Here is a 16,637-nt window from a genome sequence, read left to right as displayed (position 1 = left end):
CTTTTCTTCTTAGTAATCTCCTCTTGAAAACTGTCACCTCCATTGTTGTCGGTGGCAGATCATCTGCTTCTGAGTCGTTACTTGAAAGCTGCAGGCCGTCGTCTGTGCAATTTATTAGTGCAGCATTTTCTTCCTTAGCCAAAATCTTCTCGTGTTTATCCTCCTCCCCCACTTGCCCTAGACATGGGGCAACCGGTGAAAATCGAAACTCTTGCTGCAGATTGAAACGTGTGTAACGTCTGACCAGCACGGTGGTATCCACAGGAATGAGTCCGAAAGAGGCGTGGGAGAGTAGAGCACATAAAACTGTCTCCACTCTTAGACTCTATTAGCAGTTATAAACATTGCTTGAATAACCAATATTTTCATAAGCAACTTCCAACCCACAAGTAACGCGAGGAAAACCTTAAAAGTTGCCTGATTCCGCCCGGGATCAAACCTTATACTTGTGAAGGTCACGTGATAACCTCTACACTATGGAAACTATGTTACCTTTACCGAAGAAGGTGTTTCACTTTCATTACTGAAGAATATGCTTCAATGTCATAACTGAAGCAGATGCTTGGATTTCTTAAGTGAAACATATCTTTCAGTGCCAGTAATGACGTACTTGTTTTTATATGGTTACTGAAGGAAATGATTGAATATATTGCTGAAGCATATGTTTCACTTTCATTTCTGAAACAGATCTTTCAGCGTCTTTAATGATGCAGATGTTTCATTATCATCATTGAAGTAGAAGTTTTAGAATCATTACTAAAGTTGATGTTTTAGAGTGATTATCGACGTAGGTGATTGAGTGTCAGTATTAATTCAGATGATTGAGGGTCATTACTGAGGCAGATATTATAATGTCTTTACTGAGGAAGGAAAGTCGATATTTGAACGTCATTACTGAAGCAGGTCTTTCAGTGTTAATACTAAAGCATGATTTAAATCTTTTAACACAAGCAAATATTTTTTATTTTTTTTTTTTGCTTTGTCGCTGTCTCCCGCGTTTGCGAGGTAGCGCAAGGAAACAGACGAAAGAAATGGCCCAACCCACCCCCATACACAAGTATATACATACGTCCACACACGCAAATATACATACCTACACAGCTTTCCATGGTTTACCCCAGACGCTTCACATGCCTCGATTCAATCCACTGACAGCACGTTAACCCCGGTATACCACATCGCTCCAATTCACTCTATTCCTTGTCCTCCTTTCACCCTCCTGCATGTTCAGGCCCCGATCACACAAAATCTTTTTCACTCCATCTTTCCACCTCCAATTTGGTCTCCCTCTTCTCCTCGTTCCCTCCACCTCCGACACATATATCCTCTTGGTCAATCTTTCCTCACTCATTCTCTCCATGTGCCCAAACCATTTCAAAACACCCTCTTCTGCTCTCTCAACCACGCTCTTTTTATTTCCACACATCTCTCTTACCCTTACGTTACTTACTCGATCAAACCACCTCACACCACACATTGTCCTCAAACATCTCATTTCCAGCACATCCATCCTCCTGCGCACAACTCTATCCATAGTCCACGCCTCGCAACCATACAACATTGTTGGAACCACTATTCCTTCAAACATACCCATTTTTGCTTTCGAGATAATGTTCTCGACTTCCACACATTCTTCAAGGCTCCCAGAATTTTCGCCCCCTCCCCCACCCTATGATCCACTTCCGCTTCCATGGTTCCATCCGCTGCCAGATCCACTCCCAGATATCTAAAACACTTCACTTCCTCCAGTTTTTCTCCATTCAAACTCACCCCCCAATTGACTTGATCCTCAACCCTACTGTACCTAATAACCCTGCTCTTATTCACATTTACTCTTAACTTTCTTCTTTCACACACTTTACCAAACTCAGTCACCAGCTTCTGCAGTTTCTCACATGAATCAGTCGCTGTATCATCAGCGAACAACAACTGACTCACTTCCCAAGCTCTCTCCAACAGACTTCATACTTGCCCGTCTTTCCAAAACTCTTGCATTCACCTCCCTAACAACCCCATCCATAAACAAATTAAACAACCATGGAGACATCACACACCCCTGCCGCAAACCTACATTCACTGAGAACTAATCACTTTCCTCTCTTCCTACACGTACACATGCCTTACATCCTCGATAAAAACTTTTCACTGCTTCTAACAACTTGCCTCCCACACCATATATTCTTAATACCTTCCACAGAGCATCTCTATCAACTCTATTATATGCCTTCTCCAGATCCATAAATGCTACATACAAATCCATTTGCTTTTCTAAGTATTTCTCACATACATTCTTCAAAGCAAACACCTGATCCACACATCCTCTACCACTTCTGAAACCACACTGCTCTTCCCCAATCTGATGCTATGTATGTGCCTTCACCCTCTCAATCAATACCCTCCCATATAATTTACCAGGAATACTCAACAAACTTATACCTCTGTAATTTGAGCACTCACTCTTATCCCCTTTGCCTTTGTACAATGGCACTATGCACGCATTCCGCCAATCCTCAGACACCTCACCATGAGTCATACATACATTAAATAACCTTACCAACCAGTCAACAATACAGTCACCCCCTTTTTTAATAAATTCCACTGCAATACCATCCAAACCTGCTGCCTTGCCGGCTTTCATCTTCCGCAAAGCTTTTACTACCTCTTCTCTGTTTACCAAATCATTTTCCCTAACCCTCTCACTTTGCACACCACCTCGACCAAAACACCCTATATCTGCCACTCTATCATCAAACACATTCAACAAACCTTCAAAATACTCACTCCATCTCCTTCTCACATCACCACTACTTGTTATCACCTCCCCATTTGCGCCCTTCACTGAAGTTCCCATTTGCTCCCTTGTCTTACGCACTTTATTTACCTCCTTCCAGAACATCTTTTTATTCTCCCTAAAATTTAATGATACTCTCTCACCCCAACTCTCATTTGCCCTTTTTTTCACCTCTTGCACCTTTCTCTTGACCTCCTGTCTCTTTCTTTTATACGTCTCCCACTCAATTGCATTTTTTCCCTGCAAAAATCGTCCAAATGCCTCTCTCTTCTCTTTCACTAATACTCTTACTTCTTCATCCCACCACTCACTACCCTTTCTAATCAACCCACCTCCCACTCTTCTCATGCCACAAGCATCTTTTGCGCAATCCATCACTGATTCCCTAAATACATCCCATTCCTCCCCCACTCCCCTTACTTCCATTGTTCTCACCTTTTCCATTCTGTACTCAGTCTCTCCTGGTACTTCCTCACACAAGTCTCCTTTCCAAGCTCACTTACTCTCACCACCCTCTTCACCCAAACATTCACTCTGAGGTAGATTTTTTAAAGTTTTTGCTTAGTGGTTGAGGGAAAGCAACGGATATTACAACCACCGGCTCTGTGTTTAAGGACGAGCACGCTGTAATCATGTAATGTCATGACATGTTGAGCACTGCATGGCCCACCAGTGGTGGAGGTATGAAACTACTTAGCTTCCTGAGTAGGAAACCCTAGAAATGTCTATCCAAAAGAGAAAAGATATTCATTACACGGGATGAAAGCAGGTCAGCTTTCAAAATCAGAATGAGAATTACTAAGTCGGATTCCTACAGACCCAAATCTGTCAGGTAGGTATGTGTGTCGGGGTTTAGAATGAACTTCTGGAAGACACTTACTTTACACTTGAGTTTATCCTGAGACTTATTTACATTTATGCAGTCAACCAATGGGATGGTTAAAAGTTACTTTCTGTTCCTACATCAACCTTCTAATGGTTCTAATGGACCTCAAGTGTGGTGTTATGATGTCATGAGGCTCTTTCCTAAAATCTAAGATCTGATCCTTTCCAACAGCGGTAGGATTTGAAACTTTTTACCTTCTCATATATTTCCTTATAACTACTACCTATACCTTTGTAAAAGAAAGTTTTCTACTCCCTCTGGAATTATCATTCATCGTCATTTCTCTGTTGCTAATCATATGTCCTTGAAGTCTTTTTAAATATTCTATTTAAGACCTGACAGCGATGAAGAATTTTGTTCGTGACTGAAGCCGTAGTTTTCAAAGTGAGAAAAAGTGATAATGAAAGATAGAAACCTATACCACACAGCACACCAGGCTCTCAGCCTTAAGATATCTCCAGAGGTTCATGAAATATCACCAGGCAGAAAGGTGTTGCTTACAACCAGAGGTTCACTGGATGGTTCTAGTAGGTCTCGACAAGTGAGGTAATCCAGAGGTTTCTGTAGCAGGAACAGATGTCGCGCCAAAACAATCCAGAGGTTCACCATAAACCTTAGCAACAAAGACTGGAATTACATCACTAATATAGAGAACATCCCAAAGGCCCCGTGGAAGTTCCAAGAAGTAGATGTGCAAGTAATGGAACAAACTTCATCTTAAAAGGTTTCCATCAGTCCGACATACCAAGTCTCCGACAATGGGCGCAAAACTCACGCAGTCAGCTAAGTTCTTCCACTGTCCCTCCGAGGGACGTACCTATCCCGCCGATGGACGTAAATCTTTCAGCAATTACAAAGCGAACTCCTTCGCATTTGATTAGTATCGTTCCACGTGCTCGTAGTGCGTATAACGATAAAATACTTAACGTGGGTGAATTTTAGTTTTTAATTCAGTACATATACACTTTCCTATTCTTAGTAACATTTTTAGTCAATTTAAGGATGAATCTAACAGCCTTTATAAAGATGAGTTGCAATTAATGCATGTGGGTCACTCAGGTGGCCTAAGATAGTATTCTGCTGTTCGTGATATTGTATGGCAGCCTGTTATCACACAATCTTATTTCTTGATGATTTGTACTCGTTGTTTATTCTTTTCTACTTATGTGTAAATACCTACATATCATCTATAAGATACAGTAAGAAAATTAGATCTTAGCCCACTCATTCTGTAAGTTTTCACTTATTCTGGAAACAATCATTGTATTTGGTGGTGGCGGAAGCACGTTCCATTCCACTAAAATCACAAGTCTTTCAGGATTTTCTAACTTCCTGTCTCATATCAGATCCCTGGATGCAACGATGTCAAAAACTGCAGTAGTTTGATAAACTTTATGATCATTGTAGAGATTAAAAGGAGCCTCCAGCAGAAGACACAGGAGTCAGGGAATGCGTTCTGTCTTTGCCTCAGACACCGAGGGAACTGACTGACTTTTCCTTTATTCCATTTCTCCACTGTGACCCGTTTACTGTAATGTTATTACCCTGGATGGGTCTAGTCTAAAGATTGGTCCCTCTGTATAATAAAAAAAAATCATTCATAGCAGAGCATGGTCTTTGTCCATTGACCTTTGGGTTATGGACCTATCAAGCTTCCACTGCTCCACTGGTGTCATTTTACTGAAGAAAAATCATTAATGTAATTGACGATAACCTCCTTTAAACAGCTAGTCTTGTGTGTCCGGCTAATACACAACTGGAACTCTTGTTTATGTATGGCCCAGCGGTAGAGGGAAAGAAGTGAACATTACAATGGCCGACTCTCTTCTTATCAAATGCCACATTATAATGATAAAATGTACTGGGATATTGAGTATTGTATGACCTACCAGTGGTGGAGGTACGAAACCAGCAACTCTCTTGAGTAGAAACTGAAAAAAATGTCCATATAAGAGTGAAGAAACAATACCCGTAGTTTAGAGAAAGACAAGTGGACATGATTTCAGAATCAGAATTGGCCGGATTTCTATGGACTGATTTCTATGGACTCAGGTGTCAAGTAGATATCAAGAGCTGTAGTCTGTCTGATGAGGTTTAGAATGATCCTCTGGAATGTTCTTAACATCACATAATGTGTGCATCCTGTACCCATTTGCATGTATATAGTGAACATCTGGAGTGGTCATAAGGTATCTTGAATGTGTGACTTCTGCGTTTGCCTTTCAAGGGTTCTTCTTAACCTCCGGTGTGATCTTATGATGTGGCATGGGGCTCTACCTTTGTTAAGGTTTCCAGTGAACTTCACGGAAGCTAGTAAGGATGAATTACATATGACGCAGATAACTTTTGGAGGTCTTACAGTTAATTCTTTTTTGAGATTACATACAGTTTTTGATTAACTCGTGTGCCTGTTGAAAACTGAAGTTTCTTGTAAGTTCTGGAGTTGTCTTATATAAAGTGTCGCCCCCGGGTGGGCTCGAACCACCAACCTTTCGGTTAACAGCCGAACGCGCTAACCTATTGTGCCACGGAGGCCTGAAACTATCTCATCTTATGGCTGACTTCGTAACGAGTGCTTGTGGCACTGATTGTCTTAGATAACATTTAGGAGTCATGTGTAGCTGGAGAGGATATAGTGTTCGTATTCAAAGCCAAGTTTAGACAAGGACTTCTGTTGCTCTTGAGGATTACTCCTTGAGGAAATACACACAAAATATTGGAATTTCATCTGATCAACCGGGATGACTATCATCACATTATTCCTGTTTGGCAGTCACGTAATGACGCAGACCATCTCTTACCTTCTCATCCATAGTTCATGATAATGTTTCGTCTGTAGCTGGGATATTTCCAGGTTTCCTTGGCAAAAGAGATTAGTGAGTTAGGAGGTTCACCGAAGGGTTGGTGATTCGAGCTTATCCAGGAACGACCCTTGATTATAAGAACGTTTGCCAGGAACCTCAACATCTCACCACAGACCGTACCACTCGGAAATCTAATGCGTCACTAGGCAATCTAGTGTTTCACATGATTACTGTGTGGCCGATGACATCTCAACGATGAGCAGTTGCGATATCTGGTTCTTTCTCTACACCGCTAGACTTTGAAACCCTTTGCCTATCATTTCTTTCCTAAAAGCTACGATCTGACTACTTCTTTACAACGGTAGTATGTGAAACTCATTACCTTCCCACATATTTTCTAACAACTGTGACCTGTATATAGTAAGAGGTAAGTTATCTACTTCATCTAAAATACTTATTCTTCCTCTTCTCTGTAAGGCTTTTTATATGTCATTGAAGACCTTTTTATAGTCTATGAGCTGCCATCGATAAGGTCTTTTGCTCACGATTGTTACCTTCCATTTGAAAAATAATAATTATGATAATGACATATAGAAAATTACTCTCTCCACATTAAGAACTCTCTAAAGGCCTATCAGAGTTCACCAGGCAGAAAAAACTTACGTAAACATCCTTCTTCTGAACCATTCCATATGTTCACTGGAAGCATCCAGGAATTCTAGGAGATAAAAAACTTGACACATTAGGTAATCCAGAGATTTCACCAGTAGAAGATATAGGAAAAGGAAAAGTGAAATCAATCTGGAGGTTCACTATTTTCTTTAACAACAGATCCTGGAATTACATGACAAACATAATGATCACCCCGCAGGTCATCTGGAAATCCTGAGAAGTAGATATAGGAGACATGGAAAAACCTTCATCATACAAGTTTTCCATCAGTCAGACATACCAAGTCTCCTGCAATTGTCGGAAACTTCACTCAGTCAACTAAGGTTTTCTGCTCTTCTAACAAGGTGACGTAAATCTCCCTCAGTGTGAACTTCAGGGCTAAAAACGCGAACGCGATTCTTTCGTTGTTATAATTGATTTTGTGGATATATTGATATTGTTTGAACAAGAACATGATTTATCTTTTGTTCAGCATTTATGTAATTTCAAATTCCTAACAAAACTTTTAATGAATTCTGATGATGAATTTAGCGTCATTTACAAATATGAATTGGCATAAATGCGTGAGGCCCATCCAGCTAGGCTGGTGTTCGTGGTATAGTACGGCGACTGTTATCACACTTATATTTTGGTGATTTCTGCCTGTTGCCTGTTTGTTTCCTCTCATTAGTAAGTATATCTATATATCTTCTATAAAACAAAAAATATAGACAGTAAATCACGTTCGAATGTTTCTGGAAATTTGTCTTGTATCGGAAAGAATCATTGAATTTGGCGGAAGGTGATCGCACGACCTTCATATAAAATTTTCCACTTTCAGGATCTCCAATTTGTTTTCTCTAATCATTTTACTAAAAACATCAATATCAAGAACTGAAGGTCAATATCAAACTTTTAAGATCATTGCAGTGGTTGACTCCTAGGAGCCTCCACCAGTAGATACAGGAATGAGACAAAACATTCTGAAATTTTTCTCAGACACTGGGACAGACAACTCCAATGGTTAATAAGAGGCTACTGGAAGCAGGTACATCAGTCTATCACAAACGATCCCAGAGGTTGACAGGAAACCTTAAAAAGTTATGGGAGTCACATCAAATCTATCCACAAAAACTTTCATCGGGCATAAGAGTCTCATCTAATTCACCCTCAACAGCGTTTTTGAGTTCTACTGGAAACCTTTATTCAGTTATAGGAGTAACACAAACATATCCTAAAAAGCTTTTCTGAGTTTTATTGACAACGTTCAGCAGGCACAGGAATCATAGCCACTTTATCTGCAGCAGTTTCCCTAAAGTTTAATGGATACCTCCAGTAGGTTTATCACATGATTCATCCTTAACAGCTTAGCTTAGGTCCAATTAGAAACCCTCATCCGGTTGAACAATTACAACTAATTTAACTTGAAAAGCCTCCTTAAGTCTCATTGGAAGCCTCCAGCAGGGATAGCAGTGAAACGTAACTTGTTTTCAACACCTTCACTGAGGTGTGCTGTAAACCTCTAATCAAACTTAATTCATCATCAACAATGTTATTTGTAAACCTGCACCAGGTAAGGCAGTGGGAACTAATTTATACTCAACAGCTTCCCTCAGGTGTACTGGAAACCTCGTGCAGGTGTAGGAGGTACACCTGATTGATCCTATTCGTTCTCAGCAGCTTCCTTGAAGTCTACTGGAAACTCCAGCAAGTTTACATATTTGAAGGTTCCAAGATTGCTTGAAACCTCAAAATGAAAGGTACGTACTTTTATGATCACATCATAAGAACATATCTGTAGTTTACTAGACCGTTTAAAAGCAGAGACAAGAGTCATGCAACTATATCAACTTTTGGTTACGCCAGAGGCTTTCTACATACAAGTAAAGAATTAATGGATACACACTACAAGAGTATGTTATTTGTATTCCAGAAGTTCATTCTAAACTTTATCATACAGACGACGGCGCCTTATATCTACCGAACAGAAGTCAGTCAACAGGAATACAGCTTTATAAGAAGTAAACTAATTGCCTCTTTTATTACTTTCTCGTTTTTCTTTAACTAATTCTTTGTCTTTGAAGTCATTCTGTATATTTCATTTAAGTCATAGCCTCGATGAGGACTTTTCTCTAGAAGTGAATATTTCCTTTCGAAAATAAAGTGATATTCGTGAATAAAAAACTAATAAACTTTGCACACCACATTCTTTACATTACGAACTATCCAGAGAGCCACCAAGTATCATCAGGCATCAACAAGATGCTTAGAATAATTATATACGTCACTATTCTAGAAGCTCACTGAAAGCTTCCAGCAGGTCAAGGAGATAAAAGACGTGACACCTGACGTATGTAGTAAACCACAGGTTTCAGCATCTGAAACTGAAGCCACATTAAGAAATAACTTTATAGGTTCACCATAAACCTCAACAACATTATATTGGAATCACATCACGCAGACATAAAGAACACTCCAAAGGCATTCTGGAAATCTCAAAAAGCAGATAAAAGAGTCACGTCACAAACTTCATGTTAGACACCGTCCATCGGCCTGACATGACAAGTTTCCCACCCAATCAGCTGAGGTCATCCTCTCTCCCGTCAAGGGGCGTAGATCTTTAACATTTTGACTGTTCACATTCGCATCAAACGTCGTCGACGTTGAATATATGAATAGCAACATTAATGATTAAGATTCTTCCCTACTTTCATAGTGGTTATGTTGATTGACAGTTTAAATATGAATGCAGTTTATCTCTTGGTTCAGTTTATAGGGATTCAGTATTCTTGAGTACATTCATAGTTAGTTATGAAGATGAATCTGAAGATATATGAGATGGTGACAACGGAGGTGAGCAGCCCACCTGGCCTAAGTCAATGTTCTGAAGTTCATGTTCCTGTACGGGGACTTGTTATCAGATCATTGTTCTCAGATCATAAATACGTGGTGATTTCTGCGTGTAGCGTGCAAACCTAAAGTCATACGTAAATATGTTTACAAATTTCTATAACATATAATATAAACGAGGACAACTTGGTCTGCTCTTCGTATTAGCTTGTCTTTTACCGGAAAGAACACTTGAATTTGGATCATGGCTGTTTCACTGTATGACTCGCTAAAATCTCCCGCTTTCAGGATCTTCCAGTTTACCATCTTTATTCATTTCACAGAAACATCAGCATCAAGAACTGGAGTTGTATGTAGAGTTTGACGGAAGCCACCACCAAGAGATACAGAAGTCTGCCACAAAGATCTACCTTTATCTCAGACACTGGGGCAAATGACTGATTCTTCCTTCATTTCACTTCTCTACTGTGGCCATGTTTAATGTTATCATTACAGTAAATGGGTCAAGTCCAGAGATTGGTCGTATCCTGTGATAAGAAAACATTTGAAGGATAGCATGGTTTTGACCCGTGTATCTCTGGGTTATGGTCCCAGAACACTTCTAATGCGTCATTCTGCTGCAGCACCTCGTTATATGGGCCAATGGTATAATCCATGGCAGTAAAAGCTACTGCTGGAAAAGTGTTGGTCCACTTCTAGTGACTATTTAACTTTACCTGTCCGGAGGAGGCGTGGTAGAGTAAAGCTCATAAAGCTGTCTCCGCTCTTAGATTCTATTTGCAGTCATAGCCATTGTTTACATAATATTTCCATAAGCAACTTCCAACTCAAAGAAATGTGAGGAAAACATTAAAAGTTAAAAGTTGCACTGTAGAAATTATTTACCTTTACAGAAGATGTTTCATTTTCATTACTGAAGCATATGTTTCGGTGTCATGACTGAGGCAGATGACTGGTTTTCATTACTAAAACATATCTTTCATTGTCATTAATGACGCACTTGTTTCTGTATGGTTACTGAAGCGAATGCTTAAATGTCATTGCTGAAGCATATATTTTACTCTCATTTCTGACACAGATCTTTCAGTGTTGTTAATGAAGCAGCTCTTTCAGTATCATCATTCAAGACGATGTTTTCGTATCATTACTAAATCAGATGTATCAGAGTGATTACTGAAGTAGATGATTGAGTGTCATTACTAAATCAGATGTATCAGAGTGATTACTGAAGTAGATGATTGAGTGTCATTACTAAATCAGATGATTTAGGGTCATTATTGGGGAAGATACTTTAGTGTCTTTATTGAGGAAGGGAAGCAGATATTTGAAGGTCGTTACTGAAGCAGGTCTTTCATTGATAAGTCTGAAGCACCCTTTAAATACTACAGCACAATCACATATCTAACTTTCATAAATGATGCAGATTTTTCAATTATTACCTAAGGTAGTAGGAAAGCAACAGATACCATGATTGCCGGCTCTGTGTTTACCGACGAGCACACTGTAATCATGTAATGTCGTGATATGTTGAGCACAGCATGGCCCACCAGTGGTGGAGGTATGAAAGTAGATAGCTTCCTAAAGTAGACACCCAAAATCAGAATATGAATTTGTAAGTCGGATTCCTATAGACGCAAGTCTGTCAGAAACGTATGTGTTGATGTTTAGACTGGACTTCTGGAATACGCTTTCTTTACTCTTAACTATACCCTGAGACGTAATTACGTGTATGTAGTGAGCCAGTAGGGTGGTCATAAGTTACTTTCGATGCATGATTCCTACATCAGACTTTTAATGGTTCTAATGAACCTCATGTGTGGCGTTATGATGTTGTCATGAGACTCTACTCGTTTCTTTCCTAACATCTACGATCTGATCCTCTCCTTCCAACGGAAGGATTTGAAAGTCTTTTCCTTCTCATATGTTTTCTTAGAACTACTGCCTATACATATATAAAAGGTAAGTTTTCTACTTTCTCTGAAATTTCACTGTGTCACAAAACTTTTGTTCCGGGGTAGTGTGTTATTTGTTATTTGGTTATAGGTAATAGTGGATAAAAAGACTGTCATTCCCTTCAAACTTTGCATTTGTGACCATTACAGTGATATTTTGAAACGTTTATATTTCCAGTTGGACAACAGGTGATTGTACACATTCTTATTCACATACAGTTAGAACAACAACATATGAATCAGACTTAACTTGTATTAACACTGATGTTAAACAAAAATAATCACAAAACATTTAGAGGTGAGGAATTTTTCCAGATTTACATTGTAGTATAAATCACTTTCAGAAATCAGACCCCAAATATAATCTCCCATCATGTTATCGTTACATGTTCCTTGATAGCGTTGTTCAAAGTCCAACACATCCTGGTAGAATTGCTCGCCTTTCTCCTACGAATACGTTTTCATGTTTTCCTTGAATTTATGAAGATGAGCATCAAGAATATGGACTTTGAGGGACATCCAGGAGGCCATTTTGTCGTAGTTCTTCATCATAGTCTCAACCAGCTCCACATTGTTTTCGGTCTTGTGATTGCCCAGGAAACCCCGACCCACGGCGACAAAGCTATACCAAGCTGCCTTCTCCTCCCTAGTGAGCTTCTTGGGGAATTCTTTGCACTCCAGGATCTTCTTTATCTGTGGTCCGACGAAGACGTCGTATTTGGCCTTTGCCTCAGACAGCTTAGGGAAGAAATCTTCTAGGTACTTGAAGGCTGGAGATTCCTTATCTAGAACTGTGACAAATTGTTTCATAAGGCCTATTATTATGAGCAATGGTGGCATAAACACCTTCTGAGGGGTCCACCAGTAGATCCCACTTGACGTTGATCATTCCCACAGAGATTTCGGTCCACTGTGGCCAGTCCCACCCGTGGTAGAGCGCCGCGGTGTCCCTGGTATCCCAAACGCAAAGAGAGCAAGGAAACTTGGTAAAACTAACTTGGAGACCCATCAGGAATGCCACCATTTTGGTCTCCAATGACCTCCCAGTTGTATTCATCATAATTGAAGGCGTTCAACAAGGTCTTGACAATATTGTTTTCTTCCTTGAGGAGCACCCAGTAACAAGGGGAAGAGACGTACTTGTTCTCTTTATGAATCAACACGGCTTTGAGGCTCCTGGGAGAGCTGTCAAATGACATAAGATTCCGCCAACCAAACGAGCAACAATTGTCTGCCTACTTTTCAGATTTTTTTTTTTTTGCATTGCTTGCAGGTGCAATGAGGTGCTTAGAATTTGTCTTGATACCCGACAGGCATGCCGAAATATGCATTGTAGGCCTCGCACATCTTAGTATATGCTGCTGCGAAAGGAAGTCTTGAATAGATTCAGTTAACTGATTCGAATAGCAGTAATATTAATCTATGAGGGAAGTCTTTCCATCAGCAGCTTCTCACACAAGAAAATATGATGAAATCCGTAAAAGTTTCCTGTTTCCGCCCGGGATCGAACCGGGGACCTTGCGCGTGTGAAGCGCACGTGATAACCGCTACACTACGGAAACTCTATTAACTTTAACGAAACTAATGTTCAATTGCCATCACTGGAAAAGATGATAGTGTTATTACTGAAATATATGTTTCAATATCATTAATAGAACACACGTCAGAGCCCAAGCTGATGTTTCACTGTCATTTCTTTCTCAAATATTTCAGCGTCTTTAAGGAAGAAACATTCATTATCATGACAAAATGAAATTTCAATGTCCCTACTAAAGTTGATGTTTGTGGATGAGTTTAGAAGCAGATGTTTTCAAGTATATTACATTTGTGGATGTTTTAGTTTCATTACTGAATCAGATATTTCAATATTATTTTTCAGAGAGATGCCTTAGTGTTATTATTGAAGCGTATTTTTCGGCTTGATTACCGGTGTATTTCTGAAGCATATGTTTTGGTTTCACGACTGAAGGAGATGTTTCTGTAACGTTACCGTAGTAAAAATCCGCCTGACAAACAGTAAGTTCCTATCAACAGGATGTCTCGTGTGTCTGGCCGAAGCCGAGCTAGAGCCCTTGTGTATGTGTGACTTGCCGATGGAGGGAAGGATGAGGACATATCAATTGCCGATTCTTGTTAACAACAGGTACGTTGTAATAATGTAATGTAGTGGGTTCTTGAGTTCTACATAGCCTACCAGTGGTTAAGGTAGGTGATTAGACAGCTCCTAGAAGTAGAAACTGAAGGAATGTCAATAAAAGTGAGAAAAAAATATTAGAATAGCAGAATATGTAGATTGCCTTTCAATTTCAGACTCAGAATTGTAAGTTGTGTTCCTACAGACTTACTTCTGTCAAGTAGATATAAGGTGATGTAGACTGCATGATGACGTTTAAAATAACCCTCTGGAATGCACTTAGCATACTCTTGTTGTGTGTAGCCATTACTTCTTTACTTGTATGTAGTAATCCTCTGGCGTGACCAAAAGTTAATATACATGTATGACTCTTGTCTCTGCTATTAAAATGTGTGGTAAATTACAGATGTGGTCCTAAGATGTGGTCATAATTCTACCTTCATTCTGAGTTGTCTAGTAATCTTCAGGGAAAGTGTTGATAGTTGTGCCTCTTGTACCTGCTAAAGTTTCCAGTAGAACTCAAGGAAGCTGCTGAGAGTAAATAGGATCAATCACATGTACCTCCTACACCTGTACGAGGTTTCTAGTACACCTGAGGGATGCTTTTGAGTACAAATTAGTTTTCACTACTTTACCTGCTGGAAGTTTACAACGAAAACTGATGATGATGAATGAAGTGTAATTAGAGGTTTCCAATAGACATTAGTGAAGCTGGTGAAGACTAGTTACGTTTTACTGCTATCCCTGCGGGAGGTTTCCACTGAACCTTATGGAATGTGTTCAGGTTCCATAAGTTGTGAATCTTTTTCCCGCTGGAGGTTTCTGATAAACCTAAACGAAGATACTGAGGTGAATTATATGTGATATACCTGCTGGAGGTTTCCATTAATCTTAATGTAAGCTGCTACATATAAAGTAGGCGTTATTCCTATGCCTACTGAAGGTTGTCAATATCACTCGGAAGAGGTTTTGAGGATTTGTTTGTGCTTCTCCTATAACTAAATAAAGGTTTCCAGTAGAACTCAAAAACGCTCTTAACGGTACATCAGAGACTCTTATGCCTGATAAAAGCTTCCAGCAGCACTTGAAAGTTTTTGTGGATAAATTTGATATGACTTCCATAACTGCTGAAGGTTTTCGGTGAACCTCTTGGATTGTTTCTGGTAGAGTGATGTACCTGCTTGTAGTAGCCTGTTATTAACCACTGAAGGTGCTTCTCTCAGTGTGTGAGAATAATTTCAGAATGTTTCGTCTGATTTCTGTGTCTACTGGCGAAGGCTCTTATGAGTCAACCTCTGCAGGGATATTAAAGCTTAACATTCATCCAAAGATCATGATATTGGTTTTTGTAGTAAACTGATGAGAGGTGGCAAACTGGAGATCCTGAAAGCTGAAGATTTTAGTTGAAGATCGTGCCACCGCATTCCGCCAAAATCAATTGTTGTTTCCAACGCAAGACAAATTTCCAGAAACAGTGGACAGTTAAGTACTCTATATCTATTGTGTTGTATAGATCTGTAGATATACTTACACATGAGTGGAAATGAACAGGTAGCAGGTAGAAATCACCAAAAAATAGTGGGATGGGTATCAGCTTTTCTCCACTTAAGCTGTGAGCTATCTAGTTCGATGCATCCTTCTTGCAATGGTCTAAACTTTATGTAAGTTGGGAAGAAAGCGCAATGTTTATAAACGCCATACTCTCTCATAACATCATACAAAGTCCTTGCATACTTGGACACGTTACTCAGATTTCTTCCCTCGCTCAAATACATCACTGCACCAGACAGTCTTTCATCTGCATTTCTCGTAATGGATTTGAGAGCAGCAGCTACAGCAAATTCTTTAGTCCTACGTTCAATACTTGGTAAAGTTAATTCCGTTCTCATGATTTGTACTCTAACGTTTCATTGACGACCTAACACTATTCTCAGGGCTTCATCTCGAATGACTTCAAGTTTGCGACTATCCTTCTTACTGTACATAATGAGAATAGGTGCTGCATAATCAGTAACTGATCGTACTGTGTTGATGTACACCATCCTTGAAACTTGGATGCCAACGCCATTTCCAACCCACGCTAAGGCTCTCAGTGGTCTTAAACGCCCTTTGCATGCATTCTCCAGATACTGTATCTCCCGTACTCTACTGATGCCTCATTGCCTAATGTTCATACCGAGATATTTATGCACGTCAGCTTTTTTAGCCTTATTCCATTCAAAAACAAATCCCACTGTTCCAAATTCTTAACTTGATACTAAGCTTTCTCATCATTGATTACAATATCCATTCAACAGCGAAGTATGCCCAAAGCGTCTGAAGTCTGTCGCATGTTATTCATTCCTGTAGGTTGTAACAGGATATAGTCAGCATATACTATGACAAGAGTATCTTGGAAATTCATGCTGAGCTATCATATTCATTGGTATATCAAAAAGAGTAGGGCTAAGGACACCACCATCTAGAGTTCTCAACGCTATGTCTCTATTCTGAATATCATCTTTGAAAGTAAACTCCAGCCTTTCTGTTACTTAAATAATAGTCAATCCATTTCAGCAACTTCCCGGAA

General features: G+C 39.6%; 1 non-coding gene across 1 annotated transcript; it reads right to left on the bottom strand.

Moving 5' to 3' along the window:
• Positions 1–6,138: 6,138 nt before the first annotated feature.
• Positions 6,139–6,212, bottom strand: TRNAN-GUU (transfer RNA asparagine (anticodon GUU)). The gene has a single exon. It is a non-coding gene; the product is annotated as a tRNA-Asn (tRNA).
• Between the last annotated feature and the right edge of the window lie 10,425 nt (positions 6,213–16,637).

The sequence above is a fragment of the Panulirus ornatus genome, chromosome 9 (assembly GCF_036320965.1).
Source record: "Panulirus ornatus isolate Po-2019 chromosome 9, ASM3632096v1, whole genome shotgun sequence".
In the NCBI taxonomy this organism is placed as follows: domain Eukaryota; kingdom Metazoa; phylum Arthropoda; class Malacostraca; order Decapoda; family Palinuridae; genus Panulirus; species Panulirus ornatus.
This window is presented reverse-complemented; position numbering and strand designations above follow the sequence as displayed.